Here is a 17,411-nt window from a genome sequence, read left to right on the forward strand (position 1 = left end):
TGGGGAGATGAATCTCCAGCAAGAGAGTGAGTGTCACCTACTGGGGATGATTCACCCATACATGCAACACCAACGTGACATTGAATTAACTGGGAATTGTCAGCTGTCCTTGCAAGAAAAGTACGGTATTTGGATTGGGATAACACAAGAGAATGGAATTGTGGGATCTGACTGGCAATGGATGCTTCACATGTGCAAAATATCAAGCAATGTATAGGAATGTGGTCAAGCGATATTAGATCTTACAACTTTCAGCTAATAATGATGATGATGATGATAATTCTTTTTAACAACTTCTATTGGAACAGAGGGTGCTGCCTCATATCAAATCAGATAATGGGGTTCTTCTTGTTGACACTGACTGGCAGCAATGGCTATCCAAGATTTCAGGATCTCTCCCAGTCCTATCTAGAGAGGCAGTCACAGATCAGGTGCGAGACTTTGTGCATACAAGGCAGGTGCTCTACCACTGAGCTAGCACCCTTCCCCAGCAGAGAAGAAAAGTTATGCTTCTCTTTACCAGTGACATCATGGACACTGGCCAATGCGTGGCTTCACTGATTTGGTGTCCTGTACATACCACACTTCAGTACAAGGTAGTCTGGGAGAAGGAGCAGAATTCCATTCCCCCAACAGCAAGCATTGTAGCTTAAGTAGTTGGGAGACACTATTACTCTGCATCAGAAATTATTCTTGAGAAACCTGTGGTCCTCTGGATATTGCTGGACTCCAGCTCCCATCAGCCCCCAACAGAATGGTCAATGCTCAGGAAATGTTGGGAGCTGCAGTCCAGCAACATCTGGAGGGCCACAAGCCCCCTGTCCTTGCTGTAGAGCAGCGGTGGGTAAGGTTTCTCAGCCCATGGGGTGACAGGGTTGGTGGAGCCAGGAGCCAAAGTGGGTGAAGCAACTTTTTTTTATTTTTACCTTTGTACAGTAGGTTGGCTTCTACACACACTCACATGTGCATCTCTAGTCCCTATCCAGGCAAGAATGATCAGAGTTCAAGGATTTGTTGTTGTTGTTTAGTCGTTTAGTCGTGTCCGACTCTTTGTGACCCCCTGGACCAGAGCACGCCAGGCACTCCTGTCTTCCACTGCCTCCTGCAGTTTGGTCAAACTCATGCTGCTAGCTTCGAGAACACTATCCAACCATCTCATCCTCTGTCAGACGTCCCCTTCTCCTTGTGCCCTCCATCTTTCCCATCATCAGGGTCTTTTCCAGGGAGTCTTCTCTTCTCATGAGGTGGCCAAAGTCTTGGAGCCTCAGCTTCAGGATCTGTCCTTCCAGTCAGCACTCAGGGCTGATTTCCTTCAGAATGGAGAGGTTTGATCTTCTTGCAGTCCATGGGACTCTCAAGAGTCTCCTCCAGCACCAGAATTCAAAAGCATCCATTTTGCGGCAATCAGCCTTCTTCATGGTCCAGCTTTCACTTCCATACATCACTACTGGGAGTTCAAGGATATATTCTAGGCAAATACATTCAAGAAGTGTCCCAAGCAATGCTGCTGAAATGTGCAGTCTGCGGAGCATTCGAAGGGCCAGATAGGGAAGCGAGGAGGGCCACATTCACCTCCTGGAACAGAGGTTCTCCCACTCCCGATTTAGAGGAAGCTGCCTTGATTCACTGTGACAACCGACTAAGGACGAGATTAATTACATAAAAACACCACACAGGAAATGGTGGAAGAGCTGTGTGAAACTCAGCCGCTTGCACCATTCTTCAGCTTCTGGGTGAATCTTTCTGTGGACTGGCCAGACAGAACTGGTCCAGGGCTATGTCCTGTATAGTACTTATCATGCACACACCGCTGGCCCCAGATAATTGTCAAACAGTGGCAGTAATGCATTGTATAAATGGAAGGGTTAAAAGAAAAAGAGATTATAGGGTTCTTCCTGCTCAACACTCTTCAAAGCCTATTTTTTTCTCTTTCAAGTACTAGGAGTTTCACAGGAAGCAAAAATTCTTGCCTGTTAACAGGAATAGAACATCCTCACTGGAGTTGGGTCGTTATCGTGTTGATTAACAAAAAAAAAAATCAACTGAGCAGAGGGGACTAATTAGCTCTGTTCCTGACATGCGGTGGGCATGTAGAGTACAGGAACAAAGCCTCTGTGAAACAAATCCCAAATGTAAAGGAAGATGAAGATGGAGAGAGAGAGTTGGTTTCAGCAGCTTTTCAGAGTCCAGCAGCATAAACACAAATACGTCTATACAGTACTGGATATGTTTTCCAGGATGTCAAAGTGGTCTAGTGAAGCAGTGTGTAGAGGCTGGACAAGAACTACAGACCTTATTTTTAATGGTTAGTTGGCAAAACAACTCCACCCATTTCCTCTGCCATCTTGCAATTTTCCAGGGCCTGATTGGTTTCCTCCCAGTCTGCTTTGCTAACTGGCTGGGTGCTGTCATAAAAACCCTACTGGTTTAAGAGGCAACTGTTCACTCTCAACTTGACGCTTAACACTTCACCTGAGTACAGGTGAGATGGCTGTGAGGGCTGGGGCTCAAGCCAGATGTAGTATGAAACACTTTGAGGGTACCAGGTTGGGTAGGGAAAGGTGTGATTTACTTTTGCCATAACTCTAACCCAGGCTTCCTCAACCTCGGCCCTCCAGATGTTTTTTGGCCGACAACTCGCATGATCCCTAGCTAGCAGGACCAGCGGTCAGGGATGATGGGAACTGCAGTCTCCAAACATCTGGAGGGCCGAGGTTGAGGAAGCCTGTTCTAAACAGAACTCTGCTGTTCTGTTGGGTGGGTCCAGCCGGTCCAATCAGATGCCTCCAGGAAGCAGGTGTCTGAAGGCAACATTCCTCCCCAGGTTTGGAGCCACTGCAAATGGTACTCATGGGTAGAATGCCACTGAACATGGATATTCCATTTAGTCATATCACAGCTATAAGGATGAATATAGACTTCTCCTCCTCCTCAAATTTTGTCTAATCCCCCTTTGAAGCCATCTAAGCCAGAGGCTGCCTCCACACTTTGGAGGAAGCAAATTCCTTAAACAAATTATGCATCATGCAAAAAACACTTTCCTGTTGTCAGTCTTGAATCGTCTCCTATTTGATTTCACTGGACGGTGTCAGTGTTCTATTCTTGTAGGAGAGAAACAGGAAAAAAGCTTTTTCTGTTTTTCTTTACCCAACACCTAAGTTTTACAGACCTATGGGAGGGAGGGATTGAATCCTAGCTCAGTGGTGGAGCATCTTCTTGGCACGCAAAACCCCAGGGTCCAATCCTTGGCATTTAAGGTAGCAGGCACTAGGAAAGGCGTCTGTCTGGGTGAGACAATATAAGCTAGGTCACATTTTGATGGTGCCCCACCCTGGGCTCCTTGGGAGGAAGGGCAGAGGATAAATTCAATAAATAAAATGAGTGATAAATAAATGTCAGCAATTCCACATTTCTCTTTCTTTCTTTTAAAATCGTCTCCCCATAGGTGGGTCAGATATGTTGGATGGTCAAAGAGCTGGCATCCATACCAGATGGTTAGTTTCTTGATGAACAGAGTAGACGGTCCACTCCCCGCTCCTGCCCTCCCATCACAAAAAAGCCTCTCATCATTTTGCTTGGAAACTGGTCAAAACCGACATACTCCTTGCAGGGGTTGGTGATGGGTTAGGATTTTTCAACAGGACACTCCTGTTATACACACACAACTTGACAGCCTTGCTTGTGTGTTGATTTTGCATTAACAGAGCAACTTTGGAAAGCTACAGCTAATTTTTCCAGGTATTTGGGGTTGGTATCTCCATTAATTTTACAGGCAAATTTGAAACGGATATATTAGAAGGACAGCATATTTATTTGTTTGTTTGTCTGTTTGTTTTAAAGGGAGGGATGAATTGCAAGATACACACACTTCTCCAACATGGCTATTTTTCTCCCACAATGAACATGAACACAAGTAGTCCACTCTCATTCCACCATCTCTGAAAAAGAACTTGGGGGAGCATCACAAAGTTTAAGATGTATCAGAAAAAACCTCTCGCAGGTCATAGGAAGCTGATTTCTACAGAGTCAGACAAGCCTCACAGAGCTCACATTTCCCAGCACCCTATTATTATTATTATTGTTATTATTATTATTAAGATTTAGTTCTTAACAATACTACAATGATGTGTTCAAAAATAAACCGTCCTTTAGCAATTTAACATTACATTCAACATACATATATCCAAATATTATTATTTATTTTCACCCTCTTTTTCCCCGCGGCTTCCCTCCACCCATGCTTGGCATTACTAGCTCTATTACGGTATCTTTTAGGTTGTGTTAAGCAATATATTATTGCTATTGACCATGAAACCGTGTACCTTTTACCTCTTAACTTTGTGGGTTTCAGTCTAAACATATCAATAGATCAGTTTTGGAACATCGTTTTACCATACTTTCATCTACGCTTACCCATTCTTTCTTTAAATTTTGATTAGATTGTAATCTGATTGCCGCCGTCATTTTAGCCAATTCAATAAATTCGCAAAATTTAATTTGCCATTCTGATACTGTTTTCCCCAGCACCCATAACTAACAGCAGCTTCCAGGATTCTTTGGAGCCCCGTGCTTTAAATGTGTGTTAAATGTCCTTTAAATGTAGGGTGTTACTGTTCCCACTGACTGAAGTGCTCTAGGGTTTCAGACAGATCATCCCCAGTCCTACCCTGAGATGCTAGGCCCAGGGGTAGGCAACCTAAGGCCCAGGGGCCGGATCCAGCCCAATTGCCTTCTCAATCTGGCCTGCAGACAGTCCGGGAATCAGCATGTTTTTACATGAGCAGAATGCGTCCTTTTATTTAAAATGTATCTCTGGGTTATTTGTGGGGCCTGCCTGGTGTTTTTACATGAGTAGAATGTGTGCTTTTATTTAAAATGCATCTCTGGGTTATTCCTCTGGGAAATCTCACAAAGGGAAGGCATGGAAAGCTTTGGAGTCCAGGGGACAGAAGAGTCAAGGAGGCATCCAATGGAAGGAAAAGGCACATGTCTGAAAGTCACACCGTGATTGAACCACCATGTAGTTTGTCCCTAGCTCTTTGTCTTGTTAACTGCAGCCAACAGGTAGCAAGGAAAGTAAGCATTTATAAAATGGAAGGTTCTGTATTTCGGGATGTCAATGTATCTCTGTGACTAAACACAGGATGTCAGGGCCAGTAACTTTTGTAGACTCCTCTGGAAGGATGAACTAACCGTACTACTAATTAAAATCAGACTCAATTACTGCAACAAGCAGCATAGAACTAAAATCTAGCAACGATTCCAGAGGTTTAGTAGTCGTGTTAGTATGTCATGGATTGTACAAAGCTGATGCCATAATATTGCTTTTTAAAAAAATGTATTTAAGATGCCACAACAGTCTCCCTTGTTTAAAATACACACAAAATAAGTTGAATAGCACATTGAGCAGATGGCAATTAAACCTCTGTTTTAAACCAATATTTTGCTATATTAGACCATGAAAAATCACCAGCTCTGCAAGACACGGGGAGAAAAAGGAGTCACTCGCCGTCTCACCACTGTAAAAGTCTCTACCAAGATAATTTCGTTCAAACTGTAGGAAGTTGTATTCAAACATAACTATGCATGAGTACTAGTTAATGCACAAAGGGGTTAAGACCACAGAGCTGTGTTCCTAGACTCAGTTTAAATCAGGCCCCCACACCTCTGGTGAGGGAGGAAGTGAAGCTTCTTCTCTTCCTTTCCTCACTCTCTCTTTGCACCATGTAACCAACCAGGACATGTCTGAAACTATATGCTGTATTTTGCACCCAACAGTAATCTACCTGTGTTCTCCTTGCTGCTGCATGGAATAACACATAGAATCATAGAATCATAGAGTTGGAAGAGACCACCAGGGCCACCGAGTCCAACCCCCTGCCAAGCAGGAAACCCCACCAGAGCACTCCTGACATATGGTTGTCAAGCCTCTGCTTAAAGACCTCCAAAGAAGGAGACTCCACCACACTCCTGGGCAGCAAATTCCACTGTCAAACAGCTCTTACTGTCAGGAAGTTCTTCCTAATGTTTAGGTGGAATCTTCTTTCTTGTAGTTTGGATCCATTGCTCTGTGTCCGCTTCATATCACCCCTTAACCTCCTCTTCTCCAGGCTAAACATGCCCAGCTCCCTTAGCCGTTCCTCATAAGGCATCGTTTCCAGGCCTTTGACCATTTGGGTTGCCCTCCTCTGGACACGTTCCAGTTTGTCAGTGTCCTTCTTGAACTGTGGTGCCCAGAACTGGACACAGTACTCCAGGTGAGGTCTGACCAGAGCAGAATACAATGGCACTATTACTTCCCTTTGGACCTTTGGATTTACTAAGTAAATCCTTTTAAACTTACTTGACAGTGAGTAGTCTTTTCATTGCTAGAGGGGTAGAGAGAGGTAGCAAGTGTTTTGAGGCAGACAAAAAGAGATCTGTAAAAGGGTTTTACAACCTATATTCCACACTATGTTGCTGGTTAACTCTGAGAGTGTTTTTAACTCTGCTGGGGGTTCTCTCCTGCGGGAGAATGTGCAAAGCCAATTCTTTTTCTTGTTTACCCACACATTGGTCAGATCTATATTTCCACCTCCACATACAACATGCTGTTTATTCAAAAGATGATTCAAAAAGTAAAAGCAGCATGTACATACTGCTTGATTATAATAAATCCTTTAAGTGGTTTTCAATAAATATTAAAATTAAAAACAATTACAGATGTTTAAAATTAAAAGATTAAATTAAAAGATTAAAACACATCAACAAATCTGGAAAGGTTTGCCTAAACAACATTTTAAGTAGATACCAAAAGGCATATACATCATGAGGCCATGGACCAGATTATTCAATAAAATGAAATGTGGCTCTTGCTCAGAGGTTCCAGAATATTTTTTATGGAACACAGGTGTATCAAAGAGAGGAGGGGAAGCAGCATGGGAGTTTGCAGGTGGGATTGATCAGCAAACCCCACACAGCACATGAAACCCTGTGAAACTGCTTAGCACAGAGGTTCTTCTCTTCCCCACGCCCTGAGCACCAGAGCTGTAGGAAGCTAATGCAAGCAGAAATGCTCATGATCACACCAGCACACAGAAATACACCTCTCTCTGATACAAAATACATGCTGAGACCCACAGAAAACCAACCCTTCCCCACAACCAAATAATCAGTGTTTACTGGACATGGAGGACATTTTCATGCTAACAAAGACAACAGGGAGGATTACATACTCCTGAAGAGGGTTATTCAGGGGACTGAGGCTCACTTTACTCACTTTGCACAAACTTAAAGAATGGGAGTACATTACACTGGTTTGTATTTCTCACTTCCCCAAATGGCCCCATGTTTTGGGGAGCAACCCACAAGGCAAGAGCCCTAGAGATTATTATTGGGGGGAAATTGCTCGTTTGAAGCATTTCTAATGTATTTTTATTTATTGATGTACAAGCTGAGTAGGGGGAGGCAAGCAAAAAATGCTGAGAATCAGTGGTAGTCTTGACACCCCAAAAGCAAACATCAAATTCTATATGGAGCTCAAAGGCTGCTTCTCACACCCACCTACAAAAATTCAGATAGTTAAAGCCTGCAAAGCCTTCTTCCAGTCCTTTGCTGGGCAGTGGCCAATCAGAAGCTTCTCCTGGGAAGACCAGAAGCAGGACATGAGCACCATAGCCCTCTCCCACATGTGACCCCCAGAAAATGGTAATCAGGGGCATTTACTACCTCTGATCCTCAAGGTACCATACAATCAATATATGACTAGTAGCCATTCTGAGCCTTATCCTCCATGAATCCATCCAGCTCCCATAGCTGACGGCCTCCACACTTTGTGGCAGGGATTTCCATAAGAGCATAGGAAGAGCCCTGCTGGATCAGGTCAACAGGCCATCTAGTCCAGCATCCTGTTCTCACAGTGGCCAACCAGATGCCTGTAGGAAATCTGCAAGCAGGACCCAAGCGCAAGAGCACTGTCCTGCGGTTTCCACAAACTGGTATCCAGAAGCATCACTGCCTCCAACCATGGTGGCAGAGCACAGCCATTGTGGCTAGTACCCTTTGATCACTTTCTCCCCCATGAACTTGTCTGATCCTCTTTTAAAGTCACCCAAGTTGGCGGCCAACACTGCCTCTTGTGGAAGGGAGTTCCACAGTTTAACTATGCACTGTGTGAATAATTCCTTCTTTTTGCTGGTCCTAAATCTACCGCCCATCCATTTCTGTGGATTACCTCAATTAATTTATCACTTATCCACTTTTGCCATCCATGCCTTGCATTGTTTTTACAAGTTTCTATGACAGTTTCCTCCCCTCGCGCCCCACCCCGCTGGTGACCTTGAGATGTTCTGAATTACAATGGCAGTGCTGACTGGGGCTGATGGGAGTTGTAGTCCGAAACACCTGGAGGGAACCAGATTGGCTCTATCCTGCTCCCCTCCAGTTAGCCTCCCCACCCCTCTCAAGCTAATGAGTGAAGAAGAAGAGTTTGGATTTAATATCCCGCCTTTCACTCCCTTTAAGGAGTCTCAAAGCGGCTAACATTCTCCTTTCCCTTCCTCCCCCACAGCAAACACTCTGTGAGGTGAGTGGGGCTGAGAGACTTCAGAGAAGTGTGACTGGCCCAAGGTCACCCAGCAGCTGCAGGTGGAGGAGCCGAGACGCGAACCCGGTTCCCCAGATTATGAGACTACCGCTCTTAACCACTACACCACACTGGCTTTAAGGTGAGGATTTAAAACAATGTATTTGAAGATCACTCCTCCAAAGGGACTGTGAAAACATCTATGGGGTGGAGTCCACTTTATCTTCATAACAACTCTTTAAGGCAGGGCAAAGGCCAATGAATAGGTCTGCTAGGTGAGCAGCAACCTGAGTATTTCATGCTCTACACTGGAAACCCCACTCTGCTTTTTAGCCAGGAAATGGTTGCTGCCTCTAGAACACTGGCTCCCAAACTCTTGCCCTCCCCGCCTTCCCAGGCAATGGACCACTTGAAAATTGCTGAGAGTCTTGGCAAACCACTTAATGCTTTTTCTGCCCCACTGTAGCAACGGTAATGAGCTAAGCTAGATGCTCTATGGCTTTTAATTGTGTTTTGCATTCCTTCTTTTACTCCTTAAATTGTATTTGATTGAATTACAATTTGCATTTCATAGAGTTCAAATTGCAATACAGTAAAATAGAATTTAAGAAATAAAATAAGCAATAAAAATGCAATTATAAATCAATGTGAACACTTAATGCAGGCATGCTGCGGACTAGTTGAATGAAGCTCGCAGACAGTTAGGGGGTCCATGGACCACAGTTTTGGAGCCTGTGTTCTAGGATGGTCCTCCCACCAAGGAATGGCAAAGCATCATAAAGAAATCAGTCCAGCAGGAATGACACTCAGAGAAGAAACAAATTTTCAACGCCAGGTTACCAGTCATGTACACTGGGCCACACTAGATTCATTGTGTTTACATGTTAATACAAAAACCACAACAACAATGCACATCTGTTTTGCATATACAGTGGTACCTCAGGTTACATACGCTTCAGGTTACATATGCTTCAGGTTACAAACTCCACTAACCCAGAAATAGTGCTTCAGGTTAAGAATTTTGCTTCAGGATGAGAACAGAAATCGTGCTCCAGCGGCGCGGCAGCAGCAGGAGGCCCCATTAGCTAAAGTGTTGCTTCAGGTTAAGAACAGTTTCAGGTTAAGCACAGACCTCCGGAATGAATTAAGTACTTAACCCAAGGTACCACTGTATTATAACATAATTCCATTTCACATATGTTCTTACGTACTATTGCCATAATATATAGTACTGCCATAGCTCTCAACTACATTGATTGATTCATACTATTTATGGGCCCTACTGACTCAGTTTGTGGCTTCTGTGTTGCTGTTTTTTAAGGGGGCCTTCCTAAGCATTTGTGTTTCCATTTCAAAACCACATCCTTGAGAGTCTCACACCAGAGGATGAACCTTTTCCACTTGTGGGCTTAGAAACTGTAAGCAAAATGGCATTTTCCGCTGCGGTATAGTCTTCGGGTAACCTCTTCTCCACACGGTTTGCCACTAGACCATAAGGGAAAGCAGCCACAACACAACACCCTCTCCTAAGTTGGCTGGGCTGATGGGAATTGTAGTCCAAAACAGCTGGAGGACAGCTCCCCTTGGACTCCTATCATTATGTATTATGTTTCACCATTTAAAACATTCTCCCCCTCCCCCTAGCTACCCCCCCGAGTCCTTTGGGACGGAAGAGCAAGGTATTACTGTATTTTTCGCTCTATAAGACGCACCAGACTACAAAACGCACCTAGTTTTTGGAGGAAAACAAGAAAAAAAATATTCTGAATCTCAGGAGCCAGAACAGCAAGAGGGATCGCTGCGCAGTGAAAGCAGCAATCCCTCTTGCTGTTCTGGCTTCAGTGATAGCTGCGCAGCCTGCATTCGCTCCCTAAGACGCACACACATTTCCCCTTACTTTTTAGGAGGGGAAAAGTGAATCTTATAGAGCAAAAATTACGGTAAATATCCCAAATATCCTATCTCCACTTACATGGGAGTAAGCCCCACTGAATTCAATTAAACTACTTCTGAGTATGCATGGTTTAGACTGCAGCCTAAATAAAGGGAAAATTTTAAAAGCCAGAAAGCAGACAGTATAATCAACTCTGACAAAGTGTCCAGCCCAGAGACACAGACCAGCAGCCACAGACTTGAAGGGAAAACAGCTCTCTAGCTAAATTTGGTATGGTGGAGAATTTAACACTCAAATCAAGTCACAAAGCTCTTCCAGTTTCACTTTCCTAAAATCATTTATACACATGCATAGGCACAGCACTGTACAATTATGAAATGTACAAAATTCTTGCAACTCACAACCTGGTGGGAGAACCTAATATACAGCCATAAGCCACACCCATGGTTTCTTTTTGGCTGGTGGCACAGCCTGGATAGCTATTGGCTGCTCTCTACCTATATAAAGCTATGGAAGAACTTCATCTCTGTAGAAGAAAATTTGAGCTGGGATGAAATAAATAAATCCATAAATCTTATTGGGTGATAAGAAATCCATATGGTGGTTGGTGGTAGTATTAGTATTTAGATGAACTGTATAAATGACAGCTCTATTTGACACCTAAAACAGAAATGAAGGTCAGAAGCAGGAAGTTTTAATATCTGTCAAATCTGCATGCAAAGTTTATGTAAAGCAGTATTCAAATAATTGGAGAGTTAAAAAATGTCTTCGAAATGAAAGTGAATAAGTGAAGGGGCTGGAAGCCAAGAGTCCTGAACCTTCTGAAAGGTTGAGGAGGGAAGAATAGTGGCCACGGCGATGCATGTGATTGGCAGTCAAACAGGGGTCGTCTTATACATGGGGGCATCTTATACACGGAAAAATACAGTAGTTAAACCATGGATGATGCTCCCACAAGAGATTAGCAATGGCCACCAACTTGGATGGCTTTAAGACAAATTAACAGAAGAAAAGGTTATCAATGCCTTCTGGCCATGATTACTATGGTCTACCTCTACTATCAGAGGCAGTAATGTCTCTGAACAGCACCGGATTTAGGGCAGTGTGGGCCCATGTAGTCCAAAATCATTTTCTCACAAGAATTGAAGCCCACAAGTAGGAACCGGTATCCAGAGGCAGGGGCGGACTTTGGTAATCTTTTATAATATGGCACCCTGTGCAAGGCCAGATTTTGCCACCCCCAAATGAATCTTCCCAGTTATGGATCTTCTCTATTTTGTGGCCCCTTGGCTTGGCCCCTTGGGGAAACCACTATCGTCCTACATCCGATGCTGTTCAGGGCCATTTTTTCTTCTGACAGTAGAGGCAGAATGTGGTTGTCATGGTTAGAAGCCACTGATAGCCCTCTCCTCCTCCATGAATTTGTCTCATCTGCTTTTAAAGCTATCTAGCTTGACGGCCATCACTGCCTCCTGTGGCAGGGAGTTTCATAGTTTAACTGTGTGCTGTGTGAATGACTTTCTTTTATCTCTCTTGAATCTTCCATAAGTCAGCTTCACTAGATGTCTGCAAGTTATGAAAGGAGGAGGAAAAGCTTTCTGTCCTTGAAGATTCTTCAGTTTTTACCTTTGCAGATAGACAGTACTTCATTACAGCAGCCTCCTTAAGTATACAGTAGTACCTCGGGTTACATACGCTTCAGGTTACAGACGCTTCAGGTTACAGACTCCGCTAACCCAGAAATAGTACCTCGAGTTAAGAACTTTGCTTCAGGATGAGAACAGAAATCGTGCGGCGGCAGCACAGCGGCAGCGGGAGGCCCCATTAGCTAAAGTGGTGCTTCAGGTTAAAAACAGTTTCAGGTTAAGAACAGACCTCAAGAGCAAATTAAGTTCTTAACCCGAGATGGGTCGGGTGGACAGGAGAGATACGAGGCTCAAATGATTCTTGGGTTCACTTCTACCTGGGCTCTCTGGTGTGTTTCATGCGTCCAACCTCCCACAACCATGCGCCTGGAAGGGGGGGGGGCACCCAATCCATCTTTCGCTCCCTTCTTTGATCTTTCAAGCTTTGACAAGGAAGCTTTGAAAAGGGACAAAAGACAAGACTGAGAAGGAGGGGTGCAGTGTAGAGAAAAGAAGAAAGAAGATCTCTAAGACCAGCCTTTGCCAACCTGGTGCTCTCCTGAGGTTTTAGACTACAACTTCCATCAGCCTCAACCAGAATGGCCAATTGTCAGAGGTCAATACAGTGGTACCTCTGGTTACGTACTTAATTCGTTCTGGAGGTCCGTTCTTAACCTGAAACTGTTCTTAACCTGAAGCACCACTTTAGCTAATGGGGCCTCCTGCTGCTGCTGTGCCGCCAGAGCACAATTTCTGTTCTCAGCCTGAAGCAAAGTTCTTAACCCAAGGTACTATTTCTGGGTTAGCGGAGTCTGTAACCTGAAGCGCATGTCACCCGAGGTACCACTGTAGTGGTTTTTTCTGGAGGAAGGCAGGGAAATTCTTGAACAGATCTACTAAGCCAGTCTTTGCCAAACGGGCACCCTTCATATAGTTTGGGTTAAAACTGACAGGAGTTGTAGTTCAAAACATCTGGAGGGTGCTGGCAAGGGCTGCCTCCTGCGAGACTTGGGTCTCAAATAGGGGATAAGCTTGGGGTGGGAAATCTGGGTTTATTCTCTGGAGGGGTGACTGGGAAGTTTTCTCCCTCCTCCCTCTTACTTCCCACTTTACCTCCTCCTCCCCCCACTTGGCTTGTCACTGCATTATTACAACCCTCCTTCACTCAGTGTCAGAAGATTAAAAAGCATAATCCCCAGGTTCACAAGCACAGCCAGGACTTTACGAGGAGACAAGCTTCAGGCTGGTGAAGATTAAAGTCAGCTCAGAAAAATATCCCCCCTTCCTTGCCCTGACAAAAGCTCCTCCTTGCACACTGAAAACTGTAAGGAGAAGACTCCCACGACCCCACCCCACCCCTGCCCCAATTCCCCAGCATACATAGGGCACCACTAATGTCATCTCACACTCACCCAAATCCCTGGGTTCAAGAGTTCTCAACCCTAGGAGTGATTGAAAAACCTCTGGGGAAGAAAATGGAAGTGGGGCCAGATTCCAGGATCCCTGCTAAGCCCCGGGTCTAGTCATCAGCTCCCTACCCCATGTTTGCACACCATCTTTGAAAAAAGAGGTGAAGGGAGCAGAAATCTCAGCATCAGGACCAGGCGCAATATGGGAAACTCATCGAATCAGGCACCACTATGCAAGCGGGGCCTAGAGGCTGGCGCTCACGGTCCTTTCCACAGCCATGTCCCCACAGAAGTGTGGAGGCACCCCCACCCCTGGGCGCTCGCCGGAGAGGTCAGGCGCCTCCCTCCCGAGAGAGACGCTTGCACGCCAGTCGCTTCTCGCCCCCACCTTCGCGCCTTCCCCGATGGAGCAGGCCACACAACCTTGCACGCCGCTCAACCTTGCACTTTGCTCAAGCGCACATCCTGAATTCCGCTGGGACAGCTTTCCCGACACCGCCAGCCCCCCCCCCCCCAAGATGCATCCCTGAACAAACTCCCTGCGCCTTATCCAGTCGCTTGCCCGTTTGCACAGCGGGCTGTCACAATCAGATTGCCAGCTTTGCACGGATCGCCTCGCCTCTTCTCCCGACCTCGGATGCCCGCCTCCCCCCCGCGCCACGATCCTTCCGTACCTTGCAGCCGAAGACGAGCGAGAGGGTCCGGTTGCTGCAGGTGACCTTGCACTGGCACAGGACGGGCGAGAAGCAGCCCAGCTTGCGGAACGGGGGGGACACGCCGTTCAGGCCCATCCCCCTCGCGCCCCCCCGCCTGCCCCCATCGGCTACGCGCCGCCGCCGCGGCCAGGGGGCGCCCCCCGACTCTGCCCCATCGCCCGCCGCACCTGCCGCCGCCCGCCCGCCGCCAGCTGCTGCCGCTGCCCGCCAGGCCGGCCTGCCTGCCTACCCTAATCCCCTCCCCTCCCTCCTCCCCTCCCTCGCCAGGCCAGCCTCCTCCCCGCCCGAGCCCAAGAGGAGAGACGCCCACTAGGCCGCACGTGCACGGATCCCGGGACGGGACCGGGGTCCAGTCGGTCAGCCCAGTATCCCGTTTCCAAGGGCGGACGGCCCCAAAAGCTCATAAGTCGGCAGGGCAGGAAGGCACCAGCCCTTTCCCCCTTGCAGCTCCCTAGCCGCAGGCACTGAGAAGTAACACTGCCCCTGAACATGGGGGCTCTCGCGCCCCCACTTAAGGGTCTCCGCATATTAGACTTTATGGCAACGTGTGGGAAACATGGGGTTTGTATGCGAGAAGCCCCACTGTAGTGGACAGACACATTGATTCCAGTGGGTCTACTCTGAGTAGGATTTAGCTGACAACAAGCATTCTTGGGCTGCCAGTAACCTGTGTTTTCAGAGACTATTATGCCAGTTGGAAGTTGAGGTCTCTCATCTCCCCTTTATGGAACAATCTTAACTAGCAGTCATAGGAAGCTGACTTATTTCCAGCAGTGTCTGTACCTACAATGACTGGCAGCGGTTACCCCAAGTTTCAGACCAGTCTTTCTCAGCCCTACCTGAAAAATGGCTTGTCGCCATTGGGGATTGACCCTGCAACCTTCTGCATTCAAAGCAGTTGACCTGTGACCCCTTCCCTAAAGTCATCCTGCTCTTCACCTTCCCTAGCCCATATCTGCTTGGGTGTCCATTTGTACAGCCCAAAGTCGCTCTGTTGCTCCTCTCTCCCAATCCGAGTTTCCAAGAATACATACACAGTACTATTAGAGATTTGGGGTAAACCCTAGAAATGAATAAATGCCAGGATTTGGGGTTCTTTGTGATATGCCGGGAGAATATAAGCTGCAAGGGGATTCCCAGGGCTACTTTACGCTAGATCAGTTGTGTCCAAACCTTTTTCAAAGAGGGCCAGATTTGATGAAGTCAAGGGCCGTGGGGGCCGACCAAAGGGCCAACCAACGTTGTTGAGCTTGTTCTAGGATTGAAGTTGTTGAGGTTTTCTTAGGATTTTACCCCAGGAAACAAACTAAACCAATGGGCGGGCCGGATTAGGCCCGAAACGGACTTTGGACATGCCTGCACTAGATAGTCTGGCTGGCTGAAGGAAGAGCAGAGCTGTTAGCATTAAAAAAGAGAGCCATTGAGGGTCCTCAACAACTTGTCCCAGGTGTGATCAGAGACTGGGGATTTGGAAAGTTGCCAGGCTAACTGCTCTGGGAGAGGGCAAGGGGCTTCTGGGAAGAAGAAAGGGGAGTTCGTTCTTGGGGAGGGTGAAGGACAGGCTGCCTGCACTACTGTGGACCATGCTGTAAGATGCGGACCCCTTCCTAGCAGACTGAGGGTGTAAATAGGTGAATAAACCCAATTTCTTACAGCACAACAGTCTTCGCCGTGTCTTCTATTCTTAAAAGGGACACAGACCCTGTGTGGGTGCCTGAGATCCCATGCGCTTTTGCCACGGCTTGGCAGAGAGAGGGACAGGTGCCAGGCTTTTCAAAGCAGTGCCCAGAAATCTGTGGGGTGGGGTGGGGATGTCCTTTGGGTGTGCTGTAAAAGGGATGCAGCATGGTGTGCACATACCCGGATGCAGCTTAATTTAAGTCAGCCTTGGAGATAGTGTGTTCTATGAAGTAGAAGCCCTGCTACATGGGGCAGGTTGCTCAGTGGGACAGAAATGCACTCAGCCCATGTTCAAAGGAGGTCTCTCCCTCTCTTCGAGTCACACAGTCCATCCACACACATCCCATCATTAGCTACCTGAGCCAGCTGACCCACTCTGCCTAACGCTAGGGCTGGTTCTACAAATGTAGTGTGTATGTCATTATCCCACAAGGTCCTTATTTAGATTTCCAGCCCAGCCCCAACCTCTCTGGGTATAACATACAATATTATGCACAAGATGTTACTTAACTGGCAAAGAGACTGGCCCCTGCCTGCAAGTAACTTACACTCTACATTTGCTCAGTCTGCAATCTCATACCCTAATCAAGCCACCTGCGCTTGCTGGGGCTGATGAGAGTTCAAAACATCTGAAGGGTGACACAATGGCAAAGCCTGGCCTAAAGTTACCTGCAAGTAAGCCTAAGCATATGCAACCAAAGGCATCTCCAGAAAACATATTCATTGAGTATTCATCCTGATTTGCTTCCACAAATTTATACTGTAGTTAGATGACATCTGGACTTAACTGAGAATTTGTTATTATTTCTTTGCAAACAGGTTATATGACAAGGAGCACTTGTGCTGACTGGGGTGTTTGGACATCTTCCCATTAAGTCATTTGTGCACCCCAGCCTTTTCAATGCATTTTCCTGTCACTTTCCAAAACTGCAACAAGTTCCAATTCTTTTTAAAAGTCGATTTGCCATGCTGGGCCAAGAGAGCCTTTGAGTCCACTTTAAAATACGCAATCCTAAACTTCTGGTATGCACTTGAATCCCTCCTGTGAAATACTGACACCCTGGAGGCACCCTGAGACAACTGTGTATTCCTTCCCTGTTCATCCCCTGCCTCCACACCAGCTGTTTATTTTCCCTACAGTGAATTTTCTTTTGTAGGCTCCGTTGGACAGAGACTTGATGTCTTGGGACACTGTAAAGTATCATGGGCACAGCTGGCATAAAATAAATAAATCCCAGCATACTAAGCCTTTATTCTGTGCCCCACCATGACCACCTTCAATGCCAACTGACAGCAGTTACCCCAACTGAATTAATAGGAACACCAGGCTGGAGGGGGAAACAGTGTGGTGTAGTTGTTAGAGCATCAGACACAGTTCCAATCCCCACTCAGCCATGCAGCTGACCTTGGGCCAGCCACAGTCTCTCAGTCTAACTTACAGGATTGTCGTGAGGATAAAATGGAGGGGTGGAGGAGAACTATGTATGCAGCCTTGAGCTCTTGGAGGAAAGGTGAGATATAAAT

At 46.4% G+C, this 17,411-nt stretch overlaps 1 protein-coding gene across 9 annotated transcripts in view; it reads right to left on the minus strand.

Moving 5' to 3' along the window:
* The window catches only part of DLG4 (discs large MAGUK scaffold protein 4), a 127,934-nt gene that overhangs the window by 53,897 nt on the left and 56,626 nt on the right, over positions 1 to 17,411 (minus strand). For 2 of the 9 annotated variants that reach the window (XM_081886759.1, XM_081886756.1), the window contains exon 1: positions 14,166 to 14,281. The exons of the other annotated variants lie outside the window; for them this stretch is intronic. The gene's annotated coding sequence lies outside the window, so the exon portion shown is untranslated. Of the gene's footprint in view, positions 1 to 14,165; positions 14,282 to 17,411 lie in introns of those variants that run through there. 9 annotated transcript variants of the gene reach the window in all.

The sequence above is a fragment of the Podarcis melisellensis genome (assembly GCF_964234715.1).
Source record: "Podarcis melisellensis genome assembly, chromosome: 13".
Taxonomy (NCBI): Eukaryota; Metazoa; Chordata; class Lepidosauria; order Squamata; family Lacertidae; genus Podarcis; species Podarcis melisellensis.